The sequence below is a fragment of the Protopterus annectens genome, chromosome 14.part0 (assembly GCF_019279795.1).
Source record: "Protopterus annectens isolate FY-2018-M chromosome 14.part0, PAN1.0, whole genome shotgun sequence".
Classification (NCBI taxonomy): domain Eukaryota; kingdom Metazoa; phylum Chordata; order Ceratodontiformes; family Protopteridae; genus Protopterus; species Protopterus annectens.
In genome coordinates this window covers 941559908-941574591 of record NC_056748.1, presented here as the reverse complement: position 1 = coordinate 941574591, position 14684 = coordinate 941559908, and positions in this window count along the sequence as shown.

Sequence of the window (14684 nt, the reverse complement as noted above, 5' to 3'; positions counted from 1 at the left end):
CCACTGTGAAAGCAATTATAGCTGTAGGTGCACTGTCCACTGTAACAGCAATTATAGTTGTAGGTGCACTGTCGACTGTAACAGCAGTAATAGTTATAGATGCACTCTCCACTGTAACAGCAATGACAGCTGTATTGTCCACTGTAACAGCAATGGTAGATGTAGGTGCACTGTCCCTTGTAACAGCAATGGTAGCTGTAGGTGCATTGCCACTGTAACAGGAATGACAGCTGTACTGTTCAGTGTAACAGCAATTGTAGCTGTAGGTGCAATGTCTACTGTAACAACAACAGAAGTTTGTAAATATATTGCCAATGTAACAACAATTATAGCTGTACTGGCCACTGTAACAGCAATGGTAGCTGTAGGTGCACTGCCACAGTAAAAGCAATTACAACTGTACTGTCCACTTTAACAGCATTGACAGCTGTAGGTGCACTGTCCACAGTAACAGCAGTGATAGCTGTAGGTGCACTGTCCACTGCAAAAGCAATGGCAGCTGTAGGTGCACTGTCCATTGTAACAACAATGGTAGCTGTAGGTGTACTGCCCTGTACCAGCAATGACAGCTATATTGTCCCCTGAAACAGCAATGGTAGATGTAGGTGCACTGTCCACTCTGTTCTATATTATGACATTGAAACGTCATAATATGGAACACCTAAATATCGAACTGTATTCATTGAAACACATTTACGCAAGTTGATGAATATTTCCGGGGCAAAGATTCAGTTAGCCAACTACATGTTGTTTCCCTTTTCCCTGCTGTAGTGCAATTTCGGAGTTGGTATATTTAGTTAGTGGGGGTGTGGTGAGCACAGCCTCACCCCACGTCGGGGGTGTGCGGAGCAAAGCCCCCCACATGGGTGGGGTTGTTTTAGGTTAAGTTAGTTATGTGGCATTGTGGGGCAAGTGTTTTCTTGCACTGTAAGTATTCAACAAGTCGCGTGAATGCATTTTGATGAATATGGGTCAATGTTTAGGTGTTTGATATTACCATGTTTTGACATTGTAATATAGATGCGTCCACTCTAACAGCAATGGCAGCTGTAGCTGCACTGCTGCTACAACAGCAATTATAGCTGTACTGTCCACTTTAACAGCATTGGTAGTTTAGGTGCACTGTCCACTGTAATATCAATGGCAGCTGTAGGTGCACTGTCCACAATAACAGCAATGGTAGCTGTAGGTGCACTGTGACTGTAACAGCAGTTATAGCTGTACTGTACACTGTAACAGCAATGATAGCTGTAGGTGCATGCCCACTGTAAAAACAATGATAGGTGTAAATGCACTGCCCACAGTAACAGCAATTATAGCAGTACTGTCCACTGTAACAGCAAAATCAGCTGTAGGTGTATTGGCCACTGTAACAGCAATAATAGTTATAGATGCACTGTCCACTGTAATAGCAATGATAGCTGTACTGTCCATTGTAACAGCACTGGTATCAGTAGGTGCACTGTCCACTGCAACAGCAATGGTAGCTGTAGGTGCACTGTCCAGTGTAACAGCAATGGTAACGGTAAGTGCACTGTCAACTGTAACAGCAATGGTAGCTGTAGGTGCACTGCTGACTGTAACAGCAGTAATAGTTATAGATGCACTCTCCACTGTAACAGCAATGACAGCTGTACTGTCCACTGTAACAACAATTACAGCTGTACTGTCCACTGTAACAGCAATGGTAGCTGCAGGTGCATTGTCCACTGTAAGAGCAATGGCAGCTGTAGATGTATTGCCACTGTAACACCAATTATAGCTGTACTGTCCACTATAACAGCAATGGTAGTTGTAGGTGCACTGTCCACTGCAACAGCAACGGTGGTCGTAGGTGCACTGCCACTGTAATAGCAATTACAGTTGCACTTTCTACTGTAACAGCATTGGCAGCTGTAGGCGCACTGTCCACAGTAACAGCAGTGATAGCTGTAGGTGCACTGTCGCAATGGTGGCTGTATGTGCATTCTCCACTGTAACAGCAATGATAGCTGTAGATGCACTGTCCACTGTAACAGCAATGGTAGCTGTACTCTCCACTGTAACATCAATGGTAGAGGTAGGTGCACTGTCCACTGTAACAGCAATGATAGCTGTAGGTGTACTGCCACTGTAACAGCAATGACAGCTGTACTGTCCACTGTAACAGAAATGGTGGCTGTAGGTGCATTGTCCACTGTAACAGCAATGGTACCTGTAGTTGAACTGCCACTCTAACAACAATAACAGCTGTACTGTCTACCGTATCATCAGTGGTAGCTGTAGGTGCACTGCCGACTGTGACAGGAATGTTAGCTGTAGCTGTACTGCCACTGTAACAACAATTAAGGCTGTGCTGTCCACTGTAACACCAATGGCATCTGTAGGTGCACTGTTCACTGTAACAACAATAATAGCTATAGATGCATTGTTCACTGTAACAGCAATGACAGATGCACTGTCCACTGTAATAGCAATGGTAGCTGTAGGTGCACTGTCCACTGTAACAGCAATGGTAAGCTGTACGTGCACTCTGACATTAACAGCAATGACAGCTGTACTGTCCACTGTAACAGCAAAGGTAGCTGTAGGTATGCTGCCCATTATAACAGCAATGGTAACTGTATGTATACTGTCACTGTAACAGCAATTATAGTTGTACTGTCCACTGTAACAGCAATGATAGCATTAGGTGCACTGTCCACAGAAACAGCAGTTGGGGCGGTAGGTGCACTGTCCACTGTAACAGCAATGGTACCCATGTGTGCACTATCCACTATAACAGCAATGAGAGTTGTACTGTCCACTGAAACAGATATGGTAGCTGTAGGTGCACTGTCCAATATAACAGCAATGATAGGTGTAGATCCACTGCCCACAGTAACAGCAATTATAGCTATACTGTCCACTGTAACAGCAAAGATAGCTGTAGGTACACCATCCACTGTAACAGCAATGGTAGCTATAGGTGCACTGTCAACTGTAACAGCAGTAATAGTTATAGAGGCACTCTCCACTGTAACAGCAATGACAGCTGTACTGTCCACTGTAACAGTAATTGAAGTGGTAGGTGCACTATCCACTGTAACAGCGATGGTAGTGGTAGGCACACTGTCCACTGTAACAGCAATGGTAGGGGTATGTCTACTGTCCACTGTAACAGCAATGGTAGTTGTAGGTACACTGTCCACTGTAACAGCAATGGTAGCTGTAGGTGCCCTGCCACTGTAACAGCAATTATAGCTATACTGCCCACTGTAACTGCAGTGGTAGCTGTAGGTACACTGTCCACTGTAACAGCAATGGTAGCTGTACATGCATTCCCACTGTAACAGCAATAATAGTTACAGATGCACTGTCCACTGTAAAAGCAATGATAGCTATACATTCCACTGTAACAGCACTAGTATCGGTAGGTCCACTGTCCTCTATAGCAGCAATGGTAGCTGTAGCTGCACTGTCCACTGTAACAGTAATGGTAGTGGTAGGTGCACCATTCACTGTGACAGCAATGGTAGTGGTGGGCACACTGTCCACTGTATCAGCAATGGTAGTTGTAGGTGCACTGTCCACTGTAACAACAATGGTAGCTGTAGGTGCACTGTCCTCTGTAACAGCAATGGTAGCTGTACATGCACTCCCACTGTAACAGCAGTAATAGTTATAGATGCACTCTTCAGTGTAACAGCAATGGCAGCTGTACTGTCCACTTTAACAGCAATGTTATTGGTAGGTGCACTGTCCACTGTAACAGCAATGCTAGCTGTAGATGTACTGTCCACAGTAACAGCAATGGTAACGTTAGGCACACTTTCCACTGTAACAGCAATGGTAGTGATAGTTGTACTGTCCACTGTAACAGCAATGGTAGTCGTGGGTCCACTGTCCACTGTAACAGCAATTATAGCTCTTTAGTCCACTGCAACAGCAAAGAAAGTGGTAGGTGCACTGTCCACTGTAACAGCAATGGTACTGTAGGTGCACTGTCTATTTTAACAGCAAAGGTAGCTGTAGGTGCACTGCCACTGTTACAGCAATGGTAGCTGTAGGTGCACTTCCACTGTAACAACAATGACAGCTGCACTGTCCACTATAATATCAATGGTAGCTGTAGGTGCACTGTCCACTGTAACAGCAATGCTAGCTGTAGATGTACTGTCCATGGTAACAGCAATGGTAATGTTAGGTGCACTTTCCACTGTAACAGCAATGATAGTGATAGTTGTACTGTCCACTGTAACAGCAATGGTAGTTGCAGGTCCACTGTAACAGCAATGATAGCTCTTCAGTCCACTGCAACAGCAAAAATAGTGGTAGGTGCACTGTCCACTGTAACAGCAATGGCAGCTGTAGGTGCACTGTCCATTTTAACAACAAAGGTAGCTGTAGGTGCACTGCCACTGTAACAGCAATGGTAGCTGTAGGTGCACTTCCACTGTAACAGCAATTACAGCTGCACTGTCCACTATAATAGCAATGGTAGCTGTAGGTGATTGTCCACTGTAACAGCAATGGTAGCTGTACATGCACTCCCAATGTAACAGCAGTAATAGTTATAGATGCACTCTCCACTGTAACAGCAATGGCAGCTGTACTGTCCACTGTAACAGCAATGTTACTGGTAGGTGCACTGTCCACTGTAACAGCAATGCTAGCTGTAGATCTACTGCCCACGGTAACAGCAACGATAGCGGTAGGTGCACTTTCCACTGTAACAGCAATGGTAGTGGTAGTTGTACAGTCCACTGTAACAGCAGTGGTAGTGGTAGGTTCACTGTCCACTGTAACAGCAATGATAGCTCTTCTGTCCACTGCAACAGCAAAGATAGTGGTAGGTGCACTGTCCACTGTAACAGCAATGGTAGCTGTAGGTGCACTGTCCATTTTAACAGCAAAGGTAGCTGTAGGTGCACTGCCACTGTAACAGCAATGGTAGCCATAGGTGCACTTCCACTGTAACAGCAATGACAGCTGCCCTGTCCACTATAATAGCAATGGTAACTGTAGGTGCACTGTCCACTGTAACAGCAATGGTAGGTGTACATGCACTCCCAATGTAAGAGCAGTAATAGTTATAGATGCACTCTCCACTGTAACAGCAATGGCAGCTGTACTGTCCACTGTAACAGCAATGTTACTGGTAGGTGCACTGTCCACTGTAACAGCAATGCTAGCTGTAGATCTACTGCCCACGGTAACAGCAATGGTAGCGGTAGGTGCACTTTCCACTGTAACAGCAATGGTAGTGGTAGTTGTACAGTCCACTGTAACAGCAGTGGTAGTGGTAGGTCCACTGTCCACTGTAACAGCAATGATAGCTCTTCTGTCCACTGCAACAGCAAAGATAGTGGTAGGTGCACTGTCCACTGTAACAGCAATGATAGCTGTAGGTGCATGCCCACTGTAAAAACAATGATAGGTGTAAATGCACTGCCCACAGTAACAGCAATTATAGCAGTACTGTCCACTGTAACAGCAAAATCAGCTGTAGGTGTATTGGCCACTGTAACAGCAATAATAGTTATAGATGCACTGTCCACTGTAATAGCAATGATAGCTGTACTGTCCATTGTAACAGCACTGGTATCAGTAGGTGCACTGTCCACTGCAACAGCAATGGTAGCTGTAGGTGCACTGTCCAGTGTAACAGCAATGGTAATGGTAAGTGCACTGTCAACTGTAACAGCAATGGTAGCTGTAGGTGCACTGCTGACTGTAACAGCAGTAATAGTTATAGATGCACTCTCCACTGTAACAGCAATGACAGCTGTACTGTCCACTGTAACACCAATTATAGCTGTACTGTCCACTGTAACAGCAATGGTAGCTGCAGGTGCATTGTCCACTGTAAGAGCAATGGCAGCTGTAGATGTATTGCCACTGTAACACCAATTATAGCTGTACTGTCCACTATAACAGCAATGGTAGTTGCAGGTGCACTGTCCACTGCAACAGCAATGGTGGCCGTAGGTGCACTGCCACTGTAATAGCAATTACAGTTGCACTTTCTACTGTAACAGCATTGGCAGCTGTAGGCGCACTGTCCACAGTAACAGCAGTGATAGCTGTAGGTGCACTGTCGCAATGGTGGCTGTATGTGCATTCTCCACTGTAACAGCAATGATAGCTGTAGATGCACTGTCCACTGTAACAGCAATGGTAGCTGTACTCTCCACTGTAACATCAATGGTAGAGGTAGGTGCACTGTCCACTGTAACAGCAATGTTAGCTGTAGGTGTACTGCCACTGTAACAGCAATGACAGCTGCACTGTCCACTGTAACAGAAATGGTGGCTGTAGGTGCATTGTCCACTGTAACAGCAATGGTACCTGTAGTTGAACTGCCACACTAACAGCAATAACAGCTGTACTGTCTACCGTATCATCAGTGGTAGCTGTAGGTGCACTGCCGACTGTGACAGGAATGTTAGCTGTAGCTGTACTGCCACTGTAACAACAATTAAGGTTGTGCTGTCCACTGTAACACCAATGGCATCTGTAGGTGCACTGTTCACTGTAACGGCAATAATAGCTATAGATGCATTGTTCACTGTAACAGCAATGACAGATGCACTGTCCACTGTAATAGCAATGGTAGCTGTAGGTGCATTGTCCACTGTATCAGCAATGGTAAGCTGTACGTGCACTCTGACATTAACAGCAATGACAGCTGTACTGTCCACTGTAACAGCAAAGGTAGCTGTAGGTATGCTGCCCATTATAACAGCAATGGTAACTGTACGTATACTGTCACTGTAACAGCAATTATAGTTGTACTGTCCACTGTAACAGCAATGATAGCATTAGGTGCACTGTCCACAGAAACAGCAGTTGGGGCTGTAGGTGCACTGTCCACTGTAACAGCAATGGTAGCCATATGTGCGCTATCCACTATAACAGCAATGAGAGTTGTACTGTCCACTGAAACAGATATGGTAGCTGTAGGTGAACTGTCCAATATAACAGCAATGATAGGTGTAGATCCACTGCCCACAGTAACAGCAATTATAGCTATACTGTCCACTGTAACAGCAAAGATAGCTGTAGGTACACCATCCACTGTAACAGCAATGGTAGCTATAGGTGCACTGTCAACTGTAACAGCAGTAATAGTTATAGAGGCACTCTCCACTGTAACAGCAATGACAGCTGTACTGTCCACTGTAACAGTAATTGAAGTGGTAGGTGCGCTGTCCACTGTAACAGCGATGGTAGTGGTAGGCACACTGTCCACTTTAACAGCAATGGTAGGGGTAGGTCTACTGTCCACTGTAACAGCAATGGTAGTTGTAGGTACACTGTCCACTGTAACAGCAATGGTAGCTGTAGGTGCACTGCCACTGTAACAGCAATTATAGCTATACTGCCCACTGTAACTGCAGTGGTAGCTGTAGGTACACTGTCCACTGTAACAGCAATGGTAGCTGTACATGCATTCCCACTGTAACAGCAATAATAGTTACAGATGCACTGTCCACTGTAAAAGCAATGATAGCTATACATTCCACTGTAACAGCACTAGTATCGGTAGGTCCACTGTCCTCTCTAGCAGCAATGGTAGCTGTAGCTGCACTGTCCACTGTAACAGTAATGGTAGTGGTAGGTGCACCATTCACTGTGACAGCAATGGTAGCGGTAGGCACACTGTCCACTGTAACAGCAATGGTAGTTGTAGGTGCACTGTCCACTGCAACAACAATGGTAGCTGTAGGTGCACTGCCACTGTAACAGCAATTATAGCTATACTGTCCACTGTAACTGCAATGGTAGCTGTAGGTGCACTGTCCTCTGTAACAGCAATGGTAGCTGTACATGCACTCCCACTGTAACAGCAGTAATAGTTATAGATGCACTCTTCAGTGTAACAGCAATGGCAGCTGTACTGTCCACTTTAACAGCAATGTTATTGGTAGTTGCACTGTCCACTGTAACAGCAATGCTAGCTGTAGATGTACTGTCCACAGTAACAGCAATGGTAATGTTAGGCGCACTTTCCACTGTAACAGCAATGGTAGTGATAGTTGTACTGTCCACTGTTACAGCAATGGTAGTCGTGGGTCCACTGTCCACTGTAACAGCAATTATAGCTCTTTAGATCACTGCAACAGCAAAGAAAGTGGTAGGTGCACTGTCCACTGTAACAGCAATGGTACTGTAGGTGCACTGTCTATTTTAACAGCAAAGGTAGCTGTAGGTGCACTGCCACTGTAACAGCAATGGTAGCTGTAGGTGCACTTCCACTGTAACAGCAATGACAGCTGCACTGTCCATTATAATATCAATGGTAGCTGTAGGTGCACTGTCCACTGTAACAGCAATACTAGCTGTAGATGTACTGTCCATGGTAACAGCAATGGTAATGTTAGGTGCACTTTCCACTGTAACAGCAATGATAGTGATAGTTGTACTGTCCACTGTAACAGCAATGGTAGTTGCAGGTCCACTGTAACAGCAATGATAGCTCTTCAGTCCACTGCAACAGCAAAAATAGTGGTAGGTGCACTGTCCACTGTAACAGCAATGGCAGCTGTAGGTGCACTGTCCATTTTAACAACAAAGGTAGCTGTAGGTGCACTGCCACTGTAACAGCAATGGTAGCTGTAGGTGCACTTCCACTGTAACAGCAATTACAGCTGCACTGTCCACTATAATAGCAATGGTAGCTGTAGGTGCACTGCCCACTGTAACAGCAATGGTAGCTGTACATGCACTCCCAGTGTAACAGCAGTAATAGTTATAGATGCACTCTCCACTGTAACAGCAATGGCAGCTGTACAGTCCACTGTAACAGCAATGTTACTGGTAGGTGCACTGTCCACTGTAACAGCAATGCTAGCTGTAGATCTACTGCCCATGGTAACAGCAACGATAGCGGTAGGTGCACTTTCCACTGTAACAGCAATGGTAGTGGTAGTTGTACAGTCCACTGTAACAGCAGTGGTAGTGGTAGGTTCACTGTCCACTGTAACAGCAATGATAGCTCTTCTGTCCACTGCAACAGCAAAGATAGTGGTAGGTGCACTGTCCACTGTAACAGCAATGGTAGCTGTAGGTGCACTGTCCATTTTAACAGCAAAGGTAGCTGTAGGTGCACTGCCACTGTAACAGCAATGGTAGCCATAGGTGCACTTCCACTGTAACAGCAATGACAGCTGCCCTGTCCACTATAATAGCAATGGTAACTGTAGGTGCACTGTCCACTGTAACAGCAATGGTAGGTGTACATGCACTCCCAATGTAACAGCAGTAATAGTTATAGATGCACTCTCCACTGTAACAGCAATGGCAGCTGTACTGTCCACTGTAACAGCAATGGTACTGGTAGGTGCACTGTCCACTGTAACAGCAATGCTAGCTGTAGATCTACTGCCCACGGTAACAGCAATGGTAGCAGTAGGTGCACTTTCCACTGTAACAGCAATGGTAGTGGTAGTTGTACAGTCCACTGTAACAGCAGTGGTAGTGGTAGGTCCACTGTCCACTGTAACAGCAATGATAGCTCTTCTGTCCACTGCAACAGCAAAGATAGTGGTAGGTGCACTGTCCACTGTAACAGCAATGGTAGCTGTAGGTGCACTGTCCATTTTAACAGCAAAGGTAGCTGTAGGTGCACTGCAACTGTAACAGCAATGGTAGCCATAGGTGCACTTCCACTGTAACAGCAATGACAGCTGCCCTGTCCACTATAATAGCAATGGTAGCTGTAGGTGCACTGTCCACTGTAACAGCAATGGTAGTTGTAAGTGTACTGCCCACTATAATTGCAATGGTAGCTGTAGGTGCACTGCCATGGCAACAGCAATTATAGCTGTACTGTCCACTGGAACAACAATGATAGCTGTAGGTTCACTGTTCACAGTAACAGCAGTGATAGCTGTAGGTGCGCTGCCACTGTAACAGCAATTATAGCTGTGCTGTCCACTGTAACAGCAATGACAGCTGTAGGTGCACTGTCCACAGTAACAGCAGTGATCACTGTAGGTGCACTGTCCACTGTAACAGCAATGGTACCTCTAGGTGCAACAATGATAGTTGAAGATGCACTGCCTGCAGTAACAACAATTATAGCTGTACTGTCCACTGTAACAGCAAACATAGCTGTAGGTACACTACCCAGTGTAACAGCAATGATAGCTGTGCTGTCCACTGTAACAGCAATGGTAGCGATAGGTGCACTGTCCACTGTAAGAGGAATGACAGCTGTAGGTACGCTGTCTACTGTAACGGCAATAGCAGCTGTAGGTGCACTGCCACTGTAACAGCACTGACAGCTGTACTGTCCACTGTAACAGCAATGGTAGCTGCAGGTGCACTGTCCACTGTAACAGCAATGGTAGCTGTAGGTCCACTGCCACTGTACTAGCAATGATAGCTGTATTGTCCCTTGTAACAGCAATGATAGCTGTGATTGCACTGTCCACTCTAACCACAATGGTAGCTGTAGATGCACTGCCACTGTAACAGCAATTATAGCTGTACTGTCCACAGCAACAGCAATGGTAGCTTTAAGTGCACTGTCCACTGTAACATCAAAGGTAGCTGTAGGTGTACTGTCTACTCTAACAGCAATGATCGCTGTAGATGTGCTGCCACTGTAACATCAATTATAGCTGTACTAGCCACTGTCACAACAGTGGTAGCTGCAGGTGCACTGTGAACTGTAACAGCAATGGTCACTGTAGACACACTGTTCACTGTAACAGCAATGGTAGCTCTAGGTGCACTGCCACTGTAACAGCAATTACAGCCATACTATGCACTGTAGCAGCAATAGTAGCTGTAGGTGCACTGTCCACTGTAACTGCAATGGTAGCTGTAGATGCAATGTCCATTGTAACAGCACTGGTAGTGGTAGGCACACTGTCCACAGTAACAGCAATTATAGCTGTAGGTGCACTGTCCACTGTAATAGCAATGGTAGCCTTATGTGCACTGTCCACTGTAACAATGACAGCTGTACTGCCCACGGTAGATCTACTGGCCTGTAACTAACGGGCCTGTGGAAAATATGGCCCAGTCCACAGAATCCTTTATAAACGCATTCTATGAACACCTTCAGGAATGCATGGATCATGCGATCCCAAATAAAACCAAGACCCAATCCTCCAAAGGCAGACGTCCTGTCTGGTGGACCCCAGCCATAAACAAACTATACAATAGAAGGAGGAAGCTACTAAATGATAGAGCAAAATCCCAAAAAGGGAAGGCATCACTGATCAGTATTAGCAAAAAACTACGTGCACGCATAAAATTGTCTAAGGCCAGCTTCGAGAGAAAAATTGCACAGGACACTAAGGATAATCACAAGGCTTTCTTTAGTTATGTTAGGAACCTGGGTGGTAATTCCCAGATATGCTCAGAATTAGTCCAAAATGACAAAAAATACACTGAACCCACAGACATTGCCAACATCCTAGCTGACAGGTTCAGTGCAAACTTCTCCCCCTCCCCACCAAAAGGGCAAATATCTATCCCAGCAGAGTGCTGCCCCCCTGACATCTCAGATGCTCAGGTAAGAGCCACCCTCTCCAAAGCAAAAAACACAGCATCAATGGGACCAGACGGTGTCCCGGGCTGCGTCCTACATGAACTCCAAGAAGAGCTAAACCCAAACATAAAACTACTGTTCAATCTCAGCCTTACTACAGGATATGTGCCCAAAGAGTGGCGTGCAGCAACAGTGGTCCCTCTCCATAAAGGTGGTGCCTCAACAGATCCTGGAAACTATCGCCCCATAAGCCTGACTAGCTTGGTCTGCAAAGCTATGGAAAGGATCATCATGGACCTCATAAATAAAGATATTGGGGACCTACAGACACTGGATCCTACCCAGTTCGGCTTTGTTAAGGGCAGATCCTGCCTCTTAAACCTGGTTGATTTCTTTGAAACAGTCACCAAGGCCATTGACGAGGGGAAGGTGGTCCACACAGCCTACCTGGACCTCGCAAAAGCCTTCAATATAATACCCCACTCGGGCATTATAGATAAGCTCGCCAGCTTAAATATAAACCCCTATGTCACTAGATGGATTGCAAACTGGCTCAAGGACAGAACCCACATGGTTAGAATTGCTGGAGCCATGTCAGACTCCAAACCAGTTACAAGTGGTGTCCCACAAGGCTCAGTCCTGGGACCTCTCTTGTTTGGTATATATTTCTTGGAGGTACAGGCCAACATGGAAGGACTGTGGCTGACCAAGTTCGCAGATGACTGCAAACTGGGCGCCATAATCGACTCTCCAGCCGACACAAGCATCCTCCAAAAGGGCCTCATAGAAACAGACAACTGGTGCCAGAGCCATGGCCTCAAGCTAAATGCCAAAAAGTGTATAGTCATCCCTTTGGCAAAAACAAAGTGCCCACAAATTACCACATAGGTGGTAATCCATTAAGTACAGAAGAAGTAATTAGGGACCTGGGAACCCAAGTTGATAGCAATCTCTCATATGACAACCACGTGGCCAAAGTGGTTAGAAAAACATTTTATATAGCCCACCTAATCATGAAGGGATTCACATCTAGATCAGGGGAGGTCATCGTGCCTCTTTACTCATCCCTCATCAGGCCCATAATTGATTACAATGCCCCTTTTGGGATGTACCTTACCAGACACCAGCAGCAACTGGAAAGACCCCAAAAGTACCTCACAAAGAAGATCAAAGGGCTCAAACAGATGCCATATGCTGCCCGGTTAAAGAAACGCCAGCTCTACTCAGTGGCATACCACCTGTTCAGAGGCGATCTGTGCCTGACGTATAAAGCCATGTCCAACCCGAAATTAATGGACATGCTGCACCTCAGAAAATCCAAATCCCATCGAGCCACGCTCCGAGAGACTTGAACCTCAGCACTGAAATAAATAGGACATGCTGGAGGGACAGATTCATAACCCAGAGGCTCCCTTCACTCTGGAATAAAATCCCAGTCCAGTATAGGCAGAGTCCCTCATTGACTCTCTTCAAGAGGAATCTTGATGAGTGGATGGGAGATCGTAGGTTTACCCCGGGTATCACTTCTGTGTCACTGTTAGACAGAGGCACAGTATACTAACCTCGAAAAAGGGCATAGCAAAATAAATTTAAAATGGGTGGCGAAAGCCAAACACATTCTGGCTAGGCTTATAAATGCACTAGGGCAGATAGCCTAGTATGAACCTATGAACCTATGAACCTATGTACTGTCCATAGAAACAGCAATGGTAGCTGTATGTGTACTATCCACTCTAATGACAAAGGTAGCTGTAGAAGCACTGCCACTGTAACATCAATTATAGCTGTATTGTGCACTGTACCAGCAATGGTAGCTTTAAGTGCACTGTCCACTGTAACATCAACAGTAGCTGTAGGTGTACTGCCCACTCTAACAGCAATGATCGCTGTAGATGCACTGCCACTGTAACAGTAATTGTAGCTGTACTATCCACTGTCACAGCAATGGTAGCTGCAGGTCCACTGTCCACTGTAACAGCAATAATAGTTATAGATGCACTCTCTACTGTAACTGCAATGATAGCTGTACTTTCCACTGTAACAGCAATGGTAGTTGTAGGTGCACTGTGAACTGTAACAGCAATGGTAGCTGTAGATACACTGTCCACTGTAAAAGCAATGGCAGCTCTAGGTGTACTGCCACTGTAACAGCCATGACAGCCGTACTATGCACTGTAGCAGCAATGGTAGCTGTAGGTGCACTGTCCACTGTAACAGCAATGGTACCTGTAGATGCATTACCACTTTAACTGCAATTATAGCTGTATTGTTCACTGTAACATCAATGGTAGCTATATGTGCACTGTCCACTGTAACAGCAATGATGGGTGTAGATGCACTGCCCACAGTAACAGCAATTATAGCTGTACTGCCCACTGTAGCAGCAAAGATAGCTGTAGGTGCACTGTCCACTGTAATGACAATAATAGTTATATATGCACTGTCCAATATAACAGAAATGATAGCTGTACTGTCCACTGTAACGACACTGGTATTGGTAGCTGCATGGTCCACTGTAACAGCAATGGTAACTGTATGTGCACTGTCCATTGTAACAGTAATCGTAGGCACACTTCCCACTGTAACAGCAAATATAGCTGTACTGTCCACTGTAGCAGCAAAGATAGCTGTAGGTGCACTGTCCACTGTAATAGCAATAACAGTTATAGAAGCACTGTCCACTATAACAGCAATGATAGCTGTACTGTCCACTGTAACAGCACTGGTATTGGTAGCTGCATGGTCCACTGTAACAGCAATGGTAGCTGTAGGTGCACTGTCCATTGTAACAGTAATGGTAATGGTAGGTGCACTGTCCACTGTAACAGCAATTATAGCTGTACTGTCCACTATAATATCAATTATAGCTGTAGGTGCACTGTCCACAATAACAGTAATGACAGCTGCACTGTCCATTGTAACATCAGTGGTAGCTGTAGGTGCACTGTCGACTGTGACAGGAATGGTAGCTGCAGATGCATTGCCACTGTAACAGCAATTAAGGTTGTGCTGTCCACTGCAACACCAACTGCATCTGTAGGTGCACTGTCCACTGTAACAGCAATAATAGTTATAGATGCACTGTCCACTATAACAGCAATGACAGCTGAACTGTCCTCTGTAATAGCAATTGTAGCTATAGGTACACTGTCCACTATAACAGCAATGATAATTGTACATGCACTCTCACTGTAACAGCAATGACAGCTGAACTGTC